This window comes from Tyto alba, unplaced genomic scaffold, assembly GCF_018691265.1.
Source record: "Tyto alba isolate M040663 unplaced genomic scaffold, T.alba_DEE_v4.0 Super-Scaffold_41, whole genome shotgun sequence".
NCBI classification, from domain to species: Eukaryota; Metazoa; Chordata; class Aves; order Strigiformes; family Tytonidae; genus Tyto; species Tyto alba.
The window spans coordinates 22,637,653-22,649,889 of NW_024881317.1; the positions used below are offsets into that span (position 1 = coordinate 22,637,653).

Genomic DNA, 12,237 nt, shown 5'->3' on the forward strand with positions numbered 1-12,237 from the left:
TTCTCGAGAATAGCTGCCCGCTCGTGCACACAGAGGCAGGGGAAGGTTGGACACTGCATGTTGCATTGTACTGTCAGGCTAAATAGAAGCTGATGGGATAATAATTAATTGCAGTCTCCCTGTAATAAAAGACAAGACAAAGCAAGAGATATAAATAAAATCATCAAAGGAACTCACAGAATAGGAGCTGTGTCTGCATTTTGTGGGCAATTTACAAGCCAAAGGAAGGTTGGGAACCCAAGGACTGAAAAGCAATAAAAATCTATGGAGCCCTCACAAAACCGTGACAGCGTTTCACTGATCGGTCTTGTTACCAGGCAGAGGTATAAATTCCCTCAACACCTTTGTTGTTTAAGGAGCTGGAAAGGGAAGGGAAAAAAAAAAGGCTTGAAGTGGGAGTGACCCCCAGCTCACTCGGACCCGAACAGCGGGGAGGTGCCCTCAAAGAGAATAGAGGAGACAGAAGGCACCCAGCTCCGCTCCGAGGGCAACAGACTGCCAGCAAGTCCGCCAGCCTGAAAATACAGTCTGGAGAGCTCTGGGCAGCCGGAGAGCTTTAATGGAGACATTTTTAGCTCTATTTGTACCAGGAGGGCTCCTTTCCTTACGGCCTGCACAAAAGCAAATCCTGCCCTGACCTGTAACTTGCCAAACCCCAGCTGCCTGTCCCTGCTGTCCGGCTGTTGTCATGACCGTCACCTTCCAGCTCGGGAGAAGAAGTGGTGGCGAGGCAGAGACAGAGCTGGAAGGGTCCCCAACGCCGCCCCAACCTCATGGGCAGCTGCAACCTGGAGACACGGGCAGGAGAACAGAGCGGGGAATCCTCCTCCTGCTCCCTCCCCATGAGGCTGCAAGACAGAAAAATGGATATAAAAGACGATGGATTTTTAAAGAGAGGGGAGGGAAGGATCCTCTGTCTTGAACTCAACTCCTATTTAATGCCTAATTCTCACTAAAGTCAGGTAAACCGGTGACTAAATACCCTCACAGCAACAGCCAGTTACATGACACATCCCTCTGCTCAGCAGCCTGCCCTGATCCCCAGCTTGGGGAGCATCTGATGCAACTCAACCTCAAGGGCAGCAGAACTCAAAGAAGAAAATTATTGGGTGCTCTCGTAAAAGAGAAAAAGGTACAGCCCTTGCAGACATCTGGGCCAAACTGCTGCTGGTACAGGCCTCTTCTCCTGGGAAATGGGCCATTATACATTCAGCTCATCTCCATATTGCCATTAATCCCACCACAGAGATACAGAGACTTCCCTCATTCATTCCCTAAAGTGAATGGAGAGGCTAGGAAGAGAGGGAAAGCAATGAGGCACATACTCTGCCTCTACAGTGAAAGCTTTTCTTGTTAAGTGGGTACACACCAGGGACAAGCTGGAAGCACCGATCCCAAATCCCAGCCCCAATCTGGGCTTTGTTTTGGTCTTTTTTTTTTTTTTTTTTTCCTCTCTTTTTAAAATTCTCCTGTCAGAAATTTCTTCTCTGGTTAAATGAAGCCAAGGTAAAGAAACAGCAACTAATTAAAATTAACTGATGTTGCACAATATCCCCCCCCAAAGGCAAACACAGTCTTCTTTCCCAAAAGAACAAATAAGCCCTCAACTAAACAATAACTTCCTCAAGTTAGCCGGCAAAATCTTTCTTCTACCCGTTACCCAAACAACGAACAAAGTAACCATGAGACAAGAGTCACCACCCTTTCCCTGCGCCTGCCCTGCCAGAATTTTACACCTGTGCAGCAGCGATGCCCGTCGGGAAGGGGATGATCTCCTCCCCACCTGCAGCTTGCAGGGCTCTGCCTGGCTCAGGGTGATGGCTTCCAGCAGGAGCTGGGGACCTGGCGACCGATGAGAAGGGATCGTAACGGATCACTCCCTGCCCTGTGTCTCCTTGCAGACCAGACTTGTTGGGAAGAAGAGGTGATATGGTCCTAGCCAGCCCTGCAGGCAGCAGAGCTCTTGCCAGCCCAGGAGCTCTGCTCTGCCAGGAGGGCTGCAGCTCTCGCCTTTGTCTCTGCGCAAGCAACAGAACCACTCATGGCTGGGTTGGCTGGATTTAGGGACCGAGTCTTGGCTCTAAAAGCAGGAGCCTGAGCTAAGGGCCACCTACAGCTTACCAGGCTTCAGCTGATCAGCGCTCCGCGGTCTAGCCAGCAAGACAGGGAGCTGAGCACAAGCAGAGCGAGAGCAGCTCTCCCTTCCCGGCGGTGGGGATGAGCCACGGGTCCAGAGGGACAATGCTCAGAGCGTGCTCAGCAGCGCGGCAGGCATCCCCTGCTTGGCTCAAGAGAACTAAAAATGGATGAACGTTTTTGTCACCAAAAAGGCCGGAGAAGGCTCCCGCCACCCCGCAGCTAAGCTGCACTTCCTGCCTAAGCAGAGCACATCTCCGTCAGACCACAGAGCCAGAGCATAGCTAATGAGCTGTGCGGGGGAGAGAAAGACAGACAGCAAGTTAATATATGTCCCTGACTTCAAGCAAGTTGAGAGCTGCTACAGAGAGTAGGAGAGATCTGGAAAATACCCAAATGTTTGTGGGGGCTGCCACCAGATTCTCCCTCCAGCTTGCAAGCGATCCTGTGGGTAGGCTCCAAGCCGCTGCCAAGGGAAGAGTGCACTGCAGGGCAAACAAGCAGAAAAATCACAGCTCAGCTGCAGCTGTGCCAGCTCTAGCTGGGACTGCTTCTCACGCCTCGTCACCGTCCCGCTCCGTGAGACCACCCTTGCGCAGATCTGCCAGCTGGGGTACGCTTGTGAACGCTCCCTAACCCGGTTCAAGTCAAGATGAGCCGTCTTTTTCCATACTCTAAACGTGTATAAACGCTTTGATTCTGCCTCCTTGTCCCTCTGAGGAAGGGATGGATGTATTGGGGGGGTAAATGAGTAATTAGCAGGTGTACTACTCGTTTCACATTTCACAGCCAGGGTCCCCACAGGTTTTAGATTACAGGTCCTCAAGAGCGTTCCTGATCCAGACCTATTTCAAACATACCTTAGCCAAGGCCATTTGTAGAAGGATTCACTTAGGGCAGTCTTGTCCTGCCAGATGATACAACGAAGACACAGGGCAAAGGCACCCCGGACCCGTAAAGTGGCTGGAGACCTGATGAGGAAGGTTGTGACAATCCTTATCCCCCCACCCCAGGAGCCTTCAAGGCTGAATTCACTTTCTGATGAAACCCAGCATGAACCTTGGAAGAGCATCTGGTCTTTGGTGCCCGATAGCCACCAAAAATGATGCGTGCAGCCTGCTCTCTACCCTGGGAGGGCACAGGCCGCAGGTCAGCCCCCCAGCTCTGACACCAGCCCTTTGTTACAGCACTCAGCTAGGACGAGAGCCTCTTTGCCCAACTGGTACGAGGTCCAGAAGCCTCTTCTGTCCAGTGCACAGTCCTGGTTGTGATTGCTGACCTGAAAATCAACACCGTTCCTGAGGTCTATACACAAACCTGGAGGCTCATCCCCCCAAGAACCCCACCAACTCCATCCTTTCAGGCCAGCTACAGCCGAGTGGACAGACAGAAGTGCCCACTGAGGCTGGGAGTGTCACAGGGCAGACTGTCGTGACCACAGGACGTGCACAGCGAAGGCGACTCCTGCGAAAGGTCAGATCCCCAACACCACCGTGCTCCGAACAAGAGCAGCATGTCAGCAGGGCTTTCACACAAACCTGTTTTACTTTCTGTGCAGAACAGAAACATGAACAGAGTGACTTACCCAAGCTGCAGGAAGAGACCTGACAGCAGAGGGGCAGTAACCTTTAGCTGAAATACAGTAACTTTAAAAAAAAGGATTTTTCTAAAGATGGATCAGACGCTCACCTATCACATCTTCAGCTGTAAGCTATCCCCCTTCCTAACAGCAGCCTTTTTTTTAACCTGCATCCAGGCAACGGGAACTACATTCACTGATACAGTCATTATTACACACACCGCTATGACCTGCTCAAGATAATTCCTACTCACAGGCGAGGGAGAGGGAAAACAACAGTATTTGGAACAGCTCCTGTTCAATTGTCCGGAAGGTGATTGAACGCTGTAGCGCTTACATCCATGCCAGCAGCCAGGCAGGAACAGGTCAGAGGTGACAGAGACGATCTCGCTGTGTGAATATAGTTTAAAGAGGAATATTTCACTCTGATCCCATTTAAAGCCCCTTCTGCAGCGTGAGCAGTAGGAACATGCCCGAAGAGAAGCTGTCTGTGCTGTGCTGCCACCCACAGCACCATCCAGAAAGGAGGTGATTTGGTCCTCAAGCTCAGAAACTATTCCAACCCTTGCACGGGAGGAGGGGAAGGGTTCAGGCCTCTCCTCTGCCCACCCTGAACATGGATCCCAGACTCTTTCTCCTTTGATCTCAGCTGCTGGCTCGCAGCCTCAGGTGGCTGATCAGCCAGATGCAAGATATGGCCAGGACCTTGAACCTCCTGCGTTTATTGTATCTGAACCATCTTGCCTGCCATGCAATTTAGAAAACAGGACAGAGGTTCTGCATGGGTGTGAGCACGCTCACATGCAGAACCAAAAGCAGTTCAAGCTTTTTATCAGTAAGCGATAACACCTGGACTTTGAGTCTATATTCAGATTAGTTTAGTAATTAGTAGTTAATATTATCGGTGATAGGATGTGTGAAACGCAAGCAAGAGGCTCTTTTGATCTTCCATCCTCATGCTCTTGGATTCTTGACTACATGGCATGAGAAACTTTGGTTTGACTACAGCCATAGGACGTGTCTGCTCATCTCCCGTGAAGAATGCCGCACTCCTGTTTTCATGCCTTGCACTCCAAAATCTGCTGTCTTGTTACAGGCTTGCTAGGTTATTGGGAAGGAGGCAGTCGGGTGAGAACTCATGGATATTAAATAAAAACTAAGGTCACATCAGGGTTCTTGTTAGATATGACATACATACACTCCCCCTCTGACTGAGTTTTTACAGCATCTGAGGCGCTCCAGGCCTTATATTAACGCTCCGCTTGACTTTCCAAGCTCTCTCCTTCACTGATGGCCTCATGTCATGCAGATTTGAACGCCCTGTTCCTATAGCAGCATGCAGAGGGCATAAAGCCATTTTCTTGAACTCCCCCTTTCAGGCACATCAGATTTACCTGCTGCAGCCATGAAGCAGCTCAGAGATAGCAACGGCATCCTAAGAGGCCCTTCAAGGGCAGGATGGCAGAGAGATGCTAAGTCCCGAGGGGACTTGTCTGCTTAAACTTTATCTGCTCAAGACCTGCAAGCCCTGAGCTAGTACCTGCAGAGCGTTATGCTTGCAGAACAGCTCCCACTCTTCTACAGCAGTTTCTGTTCTTTACAACAGTCTTCTTCCTTCACAAAGGTTTTGTTTTACAAGCATTTTCTTTCTCATAAAGTCTCTGCTGCAGCACGTCTGTGGTGTTGCAGAGCTGCTGTATGAACATGACAAATACTTCCTGGCCACAGTCTTGTGAACTGGTTAAGGAGAATAGCCACACGCTCTAAACCCAAGGGAGCTCCCATCCTCACAACCCTCCGGGGTGGCAGGGGTGGACAAACCTTACCATACCAAGGCTTGGGTGCTCTGTAAGCCTGGTGCATCATGGTGCGACCACGTAGCCACATGGGTCAGAGCTCTGTGGAAAGCACTGGACTGCCATCGAGGACCGTGGGAGCAGAGGTGTGCTCAGTAAATGATTAAAGTGGCTCTGACCCGAGGGACTCTACTCCAGGGTCTAGGAAAAACCTCTTCTCAGGGCTGAACATGGGGATGACAGCCAGGGGTTGGCATGAAGGCTGCTTGCACACCGCGGGTCGTGGCTCCGGCTCAGCAGGGCCGTTTGTTCTCCAACTCATCTCCCATCCCTCGGCTGTACTGAAAGGAAGTTTGTCCGAGACAAACATGTATGGCACACAATGTCAGCTTCAGAGCAAGCTGCGAGGAAACAGATTGAGTTCTCTGTGCAAACCAACAGCGAAACCATTCCTTGGTGGCTTCTCTTGTGGGACACTTCAAAGGCACCACGCATCCACAACGCAGCTGCTGCCCTGGGGAAGGAGTCGTTGAATACCCTCCATGAATGAGAAGCAAAAATTAAGCAGTTAGATTTGGCACGTGCATCACAATAAAGATCCCTGAATGCTCAGCTTCTTATTGAACCTAAGGCGGGCTGTTAATTCGTTATTCACTTCCCAGCCTGGAAGGAAAAGCATGTTATACCCGAGGGCCAGAACTGATGAACGGAGCCATAAATCAGGCAGTTTACAAGACCAGCAATTAGGAAACAAGCCGACAGAAGGGAGAACTCTGTCAGTAATAAAGCAGACACACCGCAGGATCTGCTGACTGCTCAAAGCAACTGGGGACACGCAGTCCTTTCCACACTCCATCACTAATTTTTCCAGTCATTTTCTGCCTTTTTCCCTCTCTTCTACTTCCCTTCATTACCTCCTGCCCCCTCTTTCAGTTTTTTCTCTTTCCCCTCTCTTCCAAAAAGCCTATTTTTCCAGAGAATGCAAAAACACACCTGCTGAGCAAATGGATTTACCAGCTGCTGCCCAGGAGCAGAGGCACGTGCTGGGTACCAGCAGCCGCAGAACGATGGATACGCGCAGCCCCGCGAGCGCAGGCTGTGATGGGGAGAGCAGCATGATGCTCTCCAGCCTAATAACTGCAACAGTACATGAGCCCCTTGGCAGGGGGGACAGCCCTGTAGGTCCCAGGATGGTGTTGCTGGTGGAGTAAGTGGCATTGGGCAGAGCTGCTCAAGGAAGGAAGAGCTGGGATGACTCTAACCGCCTGTCTTCTCCCCTAGTCATCTCCTCTGAGCTCTTTTCCAGCACCAGTCAGATCCAGCTCCCTTAACTCTGACAGCAACTTCCACCACCCTTCCAACATCTCCTCCATTTCTAGTTCCCTCTCCTTAGTCATCATTGCAAATCCTGCCCTTGCTTTCCTTACCCAAAATGATCTCCTGGAGCGGAGTCACTAGGTGGCCAAGGGGGTTCAGTCCCACTGCTGGTCCTGGTCCCACAGGCAGCTCTGCACCACGTTACCCTCATAAAACCCCTCCAGAGAAGGGCGGCTGTGCCTGGGGCTGGTCTGACACTCGTTCCTAGATGCTGCCTCCCTGTTGCTGCAGAGCTCCGTCCAGCTCAGGACGCCAGCAAAGTCAGGCCTGAGCAGCTGTTGTCCGCATGCAGCGCGGGCATACGCACATGAAATCTGAGTGCAGGACATGGATATTTAACCAGGCTCTCCCACTCTCTCAGACACTGCTCTTGCTCAGTGCACTATCACATCTCCAGGACATCACATATTTGGGAAATCACAGCCAGTGCATCTGGTCTACGTCAGCCTTTGGCACCTGGTTTGTGCATCCGTCTCCCTGCCACAAGAGGAATATGGCTATTTAGGAGTCTAATTTTGTCAAGGTAAGAGGGAGACCAGACACTCCTCCAATCACCCCGAGACTGAACAGATCCAGTTACGCTAAGAATTAAGTATGTGATATTCCAGTGCAGCCTGGAGGAATCTTTTGTAAAGTCCACTCTGTGGAAACACTTTCTGTCATCGCCCATCAGACACCTTCATAGCAGCAGAGGCTGAGGGTAAAAGCAAAAGAAACAAGATCAGTAGAGTGATCGAGCCCCACAGTACATGTTCAGCCTCTGGCATTCCTGCATGTCTCGGCTCATTATGCCAACACTTTCTATGAGGTGGGGTCACAGCCCAGGGAGCTTCCAGAGGAATAAACCAACCTCAGCTGCCAAAGCCTTTTTGACACTTATCTTCCCAAAAGCCAAGGCTGACACTTGCATGACACGAGGCACAAGCACACCCTCTAGAAGGACTGCCAGCTGCTCTTTGTCTGGGCAACCATGGGCAGAGATGTCCCAGCAAAGGTCCCAGCAGCCTCCTGCTGGGGAGGGCAGGAGGAACATGGGTGCCCCAGGGTTCCCAGGACAAGGCCACACGTCACTAGAGACCACAGCCACTTCCCAGACAGGCGGCTCTCCTCCCCTCTGGCCCAAGGTGTGAGGCAGCAGGGTGAAGTTAGTTTGTCTTCAGCACATCAGGGGCAGGGCTGACAGTCACTTAAAGGAAACAAAGCACCGCCTTTGACTGAGCATTACCCTAATGCCCTCCCAGCTGCCTACGGTTTTGATCTTGAATGGAGAGGCTAAAGATTTGTCTGGAAAAGTTGCTAGTTCACAAGAGGAGGAAACATCTCCTCTAACCTTGAACATAGACTAATAATCCATCTCCCCCAGCACCAGGGCAAGGAGGCTTTGATGAGCTCTTTGGCAAGTGTTGTAGGAAGAGGCTGCAATAGAAAGTTAACTAATTAGGTCGCTGCAGAGCAAAAGGAAATAAAAGAGAAACCTTTTCTGTGTCAAGCAGTTTCCAGAGAAGGAGCAAACAGCTGCTTTACTGGAGATCCGCTGCAGCAAACTCTGTGAGTTGAGGAGGGGAAAAGGCTTCAAGGTCTTGAGGAAAGCAAATCCCAGACACGAGACCGTGACAACAAAGAAAGCTCAGCAGCTGGGGACTCCTTGGGAGAAGACGGGAAATCCTCTTCAAAGTAAGGTTTTTCCCACCCAGATCTTGGCAAGCCCCTGTGTGCAGTTACGTTTTGCTTACCCAAGGTCTCTCTCAGGCCAGCCAGCCACAGGTTTCGTAACCAGAACAGCTGGACAGTTTCTGAACTACTGCACCTCACCCCAAGTGTGCTTTTTCGGTTGGTGTCAGGTAAGATCCCAACAGACTGCACGTCTGGCTTGCAGAGGTGCACCCTCAGGTATCCCAATCTGCTATCCTGAAAGTCCCCTGGATTCACAGAGCCATGCAAGGGGCACCCGTGGCCAGCAGATCCCCACCAGAGAGCATCCATGGAGCTATGCTGCTGTTGACCACCTTTGAGCACTGAGTCCTGCAATGAAGATTTCATAGGAGGTCTTCTCCTACTGCCCCATCAAGAGTATTTCAGCTGTCCATGTTACATAGTAAGGAAGAACATGAGAGAACAGCAACTGCTGGTACTTCGCCCGTGGGTTTATTTTCCCAGAAATGACACGGAGGCTTTCCACGGCATCAAGTAGGCTTTTGAGTGGCACTTGAAGGAAATTCCAGCCGCTTGGCTTTGCTCCACTCTGGGAAGGTCAGAGCTCCACAATAAGCCATATGTTCAATGTTGGCTTCCCCTCACAATGCCAAGACATGTCTGCAAGGAATAAAGCCAGAGGGAATGTTAACTGATCACCACTGAAATGGAGCCTCTCCTTGGCTTTCACCCTAATTAACTATCAAGAGGCAGTGCCGGAAGGCCCCTGCATTGCCAATAAAGAATGTGGGGTTGGTAATTAATTAGTGGCCTATTGGGATCCAAGCACCTCTTGCCCACAGCCGAGCTCTACAGATTGATACAAAGGGGATTTAATGGAAACACAGCAGTTTCCCCATTATGGCCTTAAGCAAAATGGAAGTAGTTTTTGAAGGAACCTCATTTACAGCCCTCTCACATGACTGATGCTTGGCACCTAACCCTGCAGGTACAGGATTATATTGGAAAGGAACCTGCCTGCAGAATACAGGAGTAAGAGAGAGAGCCTCTTAAGTAATTCCGTGAGCTATTTATGTTCACCGTTCTCCATGCATAAGAAAATAGCAAGAGTAGAAGGATGACAGAGAAAGGTCTTGCCTATCGGCGTACTGTTGACAGCACTCCTGGAGACTCAGACCTGGCAACTCATACCTCTGCCTAGAAAACAAGACAGCCCCACTAAAACAGAACATGCTGCGAGATGAGCATCAAGACAGTCCTGCTTGGAGGGGCCAGGAAGGGGTTGGGCAGGGCACAGGCACCCGGCCAGGGACTCAGCTATGGCACCGAATATGGAGGAGGACCTGGTGTGAAACCCCTCCAAGAAGCCAGGGCTTTCAAATCATCTCTGATGTCTTAGCTTGAGTAACTCACCAATGCATCTATGCCAGTTAATCTTCCTGGTAATTCCTAGATTTATCATGGACCCCAGGTGATCTCAGCCAGGTAACTTTGCTTCTGTACATAATTTTATTCTTCCACTTCAGGAGCTGCTCTCCCTTTCGGACAGGACTAGCAGACAGCAATGGAAATTCTCCCCTGACAACGGGAATTAGAATTGGTTACTTTAGTTAGGTTGATTCCTGCTTTCTGGCTAATAGACAGTTTTGCTGGGCTGATAACCACGGGGCCAAATACCACAATTATTTCCTACAGTAGGAACCTGGAGATGAAAGCTGTCCGAGAGCTGGAACAGAGACAGCAAGCAAACAATCAGGTGGTTCTTTTCACTGCTTATGTAGGGAGCAGTGATGGTGGGTGACATTTAAGTACCAAGTTGTCAGGCCCAGGGGGAAGAGGAAGGTCAAAAAGGGCATTAGGAAATCACATCAAGGCAGTCCAAGACATCTTTGAAAGATGCTCAGAACACTAGACAAGGAGCAGCTGCCAGAGGTCAAGGGATAATCTCCATGGCCCGGGATGGAATAAGACTTTTCTAAGGCTACTGAGGGTGTGGAACCATATATGAATACCTACTCCGCCCACATCCCACACTGTCACCACACACAAATCCAAGTCAGAGCCACAATTTCAGCGTGGCGTAGGTACACAGAACGTGCGTGGCAGTGACACAAAGCCAGCACTGGGCTGAAGGCACGCTGTTGGATTTTGAGGCTGGATTCATAGGCCAAATCAGTAACAGATCTCTGGATGGCAAAGAGTACGGAAAAAGAGGTTATTCTGCTGAGACCAAGGTATTCCTGCGTATCAGAGCCTGAGACAGCACAGTATTTCTGGCAGCAGTGTGAGAGGCCAGAACACCCTGGCACGCAAGAAGAAAGGAGCCAGAGCAAGGGCTGGCATGATAAAGAGGAAGCCACATGGGCTTAAGTTCTCCCTACGAAGGGAAAAAATGCCCCGTACACAGCCAAAAGGTGCCAGAACCACACAGACAGTTGTCCCAGCCCATAGTTTTATTTCTTTATCCTAAAAAATAGAACAGGCCACTTGCAGGTTATCACCTCCTGGTCTTCCTCCATCTCCACCCACTGTTCCTGCAGACTTCATCCCTCTGTTCCAGCTACGTTTATCCTACACACCAAACATGTGGACATTAGGCCTGTTCCTTTCATCCACCAAATGCTACGCTTTCTCCCCAGCTCTCACCCTCCAAGAACCAACATGGGCCACATCTTCCCTCCTGGACTCCCAGGCCTGGGTGGGCAGGACCATCTGATCCACAGGCTTAGCTTGGCAGCCCGGGATGCTCCTTCTGTGCAGGCCACTTTATTGCAACCCCTGAATGTAACCCCCTCACAGATGCTGCTGTACATTCCCTGCCCAAACATGCAGTTACCCTGTCTTCCTAACAAGCTCTCTGACTCATTAACCTTTCATTTTGCTTCTCTTCATCTCCTCTATTCAAGATGGAGCCTATCCAGCTCCCTCTCCTGGCTTGCGCTCTTGCAGTCTTGCTCACAGAGGAGGTCTGCCATGCTTGCTCATCTATGCCTATTGGCAAGTTACAGCATCTTCCTAACACCATCAACTTCATGCTAGCCTCTCTCCCAGGTGGCCTCCATGCTGGGAGCTGCTGTAACCTCTCCCTTCAGACTCCTGTGATATTCCCTGTCCAAACAATCTTGTCTTCAAAGGATCAGGATTTTCCTCTCCAACAGACATAAGTTTCACTCCTCTCGGTAGGCCCTCATTTTTCCACATAAAGCTGTCAGTTCCATGAAAATGTCAGCTTAATGCTCAGTAACTATCAAGAAACAGATCAAGTGGTATGAATCATTTGGAAAGAAAAAAAAAAAAAGAACAGAACAGAAAATGACTCATCCACACCTTGGATACTGCGTGCACTTGTGGTCCCTTCATCTCAAAGGGGATATCAGAACTGAAACAGATTCTGAGAAAAGCACAACAGATGGTCAAAGACACAGAGCATAATTAAAAGCACAATTACTGAAGCACAATGAAGTAGGCTCAGACTCATTAGTGTCCAAGAGAAAAGGCTTGTGGGGAAAAGTAGGGGTGTGAAGTCATTATCAGACTGAAGGGGGATTGGCTCTTCACCTTCTCTTCCAAAATAAGAGCGCGGGGCCACTGACAACGCTAGGAGGAAGTAGACCAGCCCCATGCAGCCCACCCTCTCTAAGGCCATCCCTCTAAGAGGGAGGCCATCCCCTCTCTCTGCTCTTGAAGCTGGTACAG

The 12,237-nt window shown here is 50.3% G+C and overlaps 1 long non-coding RNA gene across 1 annotated transcript in view; it reads right to left on the reverse strand.

The window, feature by feature from the left end:
* Positions 1-12,237, reverse strand: part of LOC116961049 — a 106,989-nt gene that overhangs the window by 50,623 nt on the left and 44,129 nt on the right. The window lies entirely within an intron of this gene.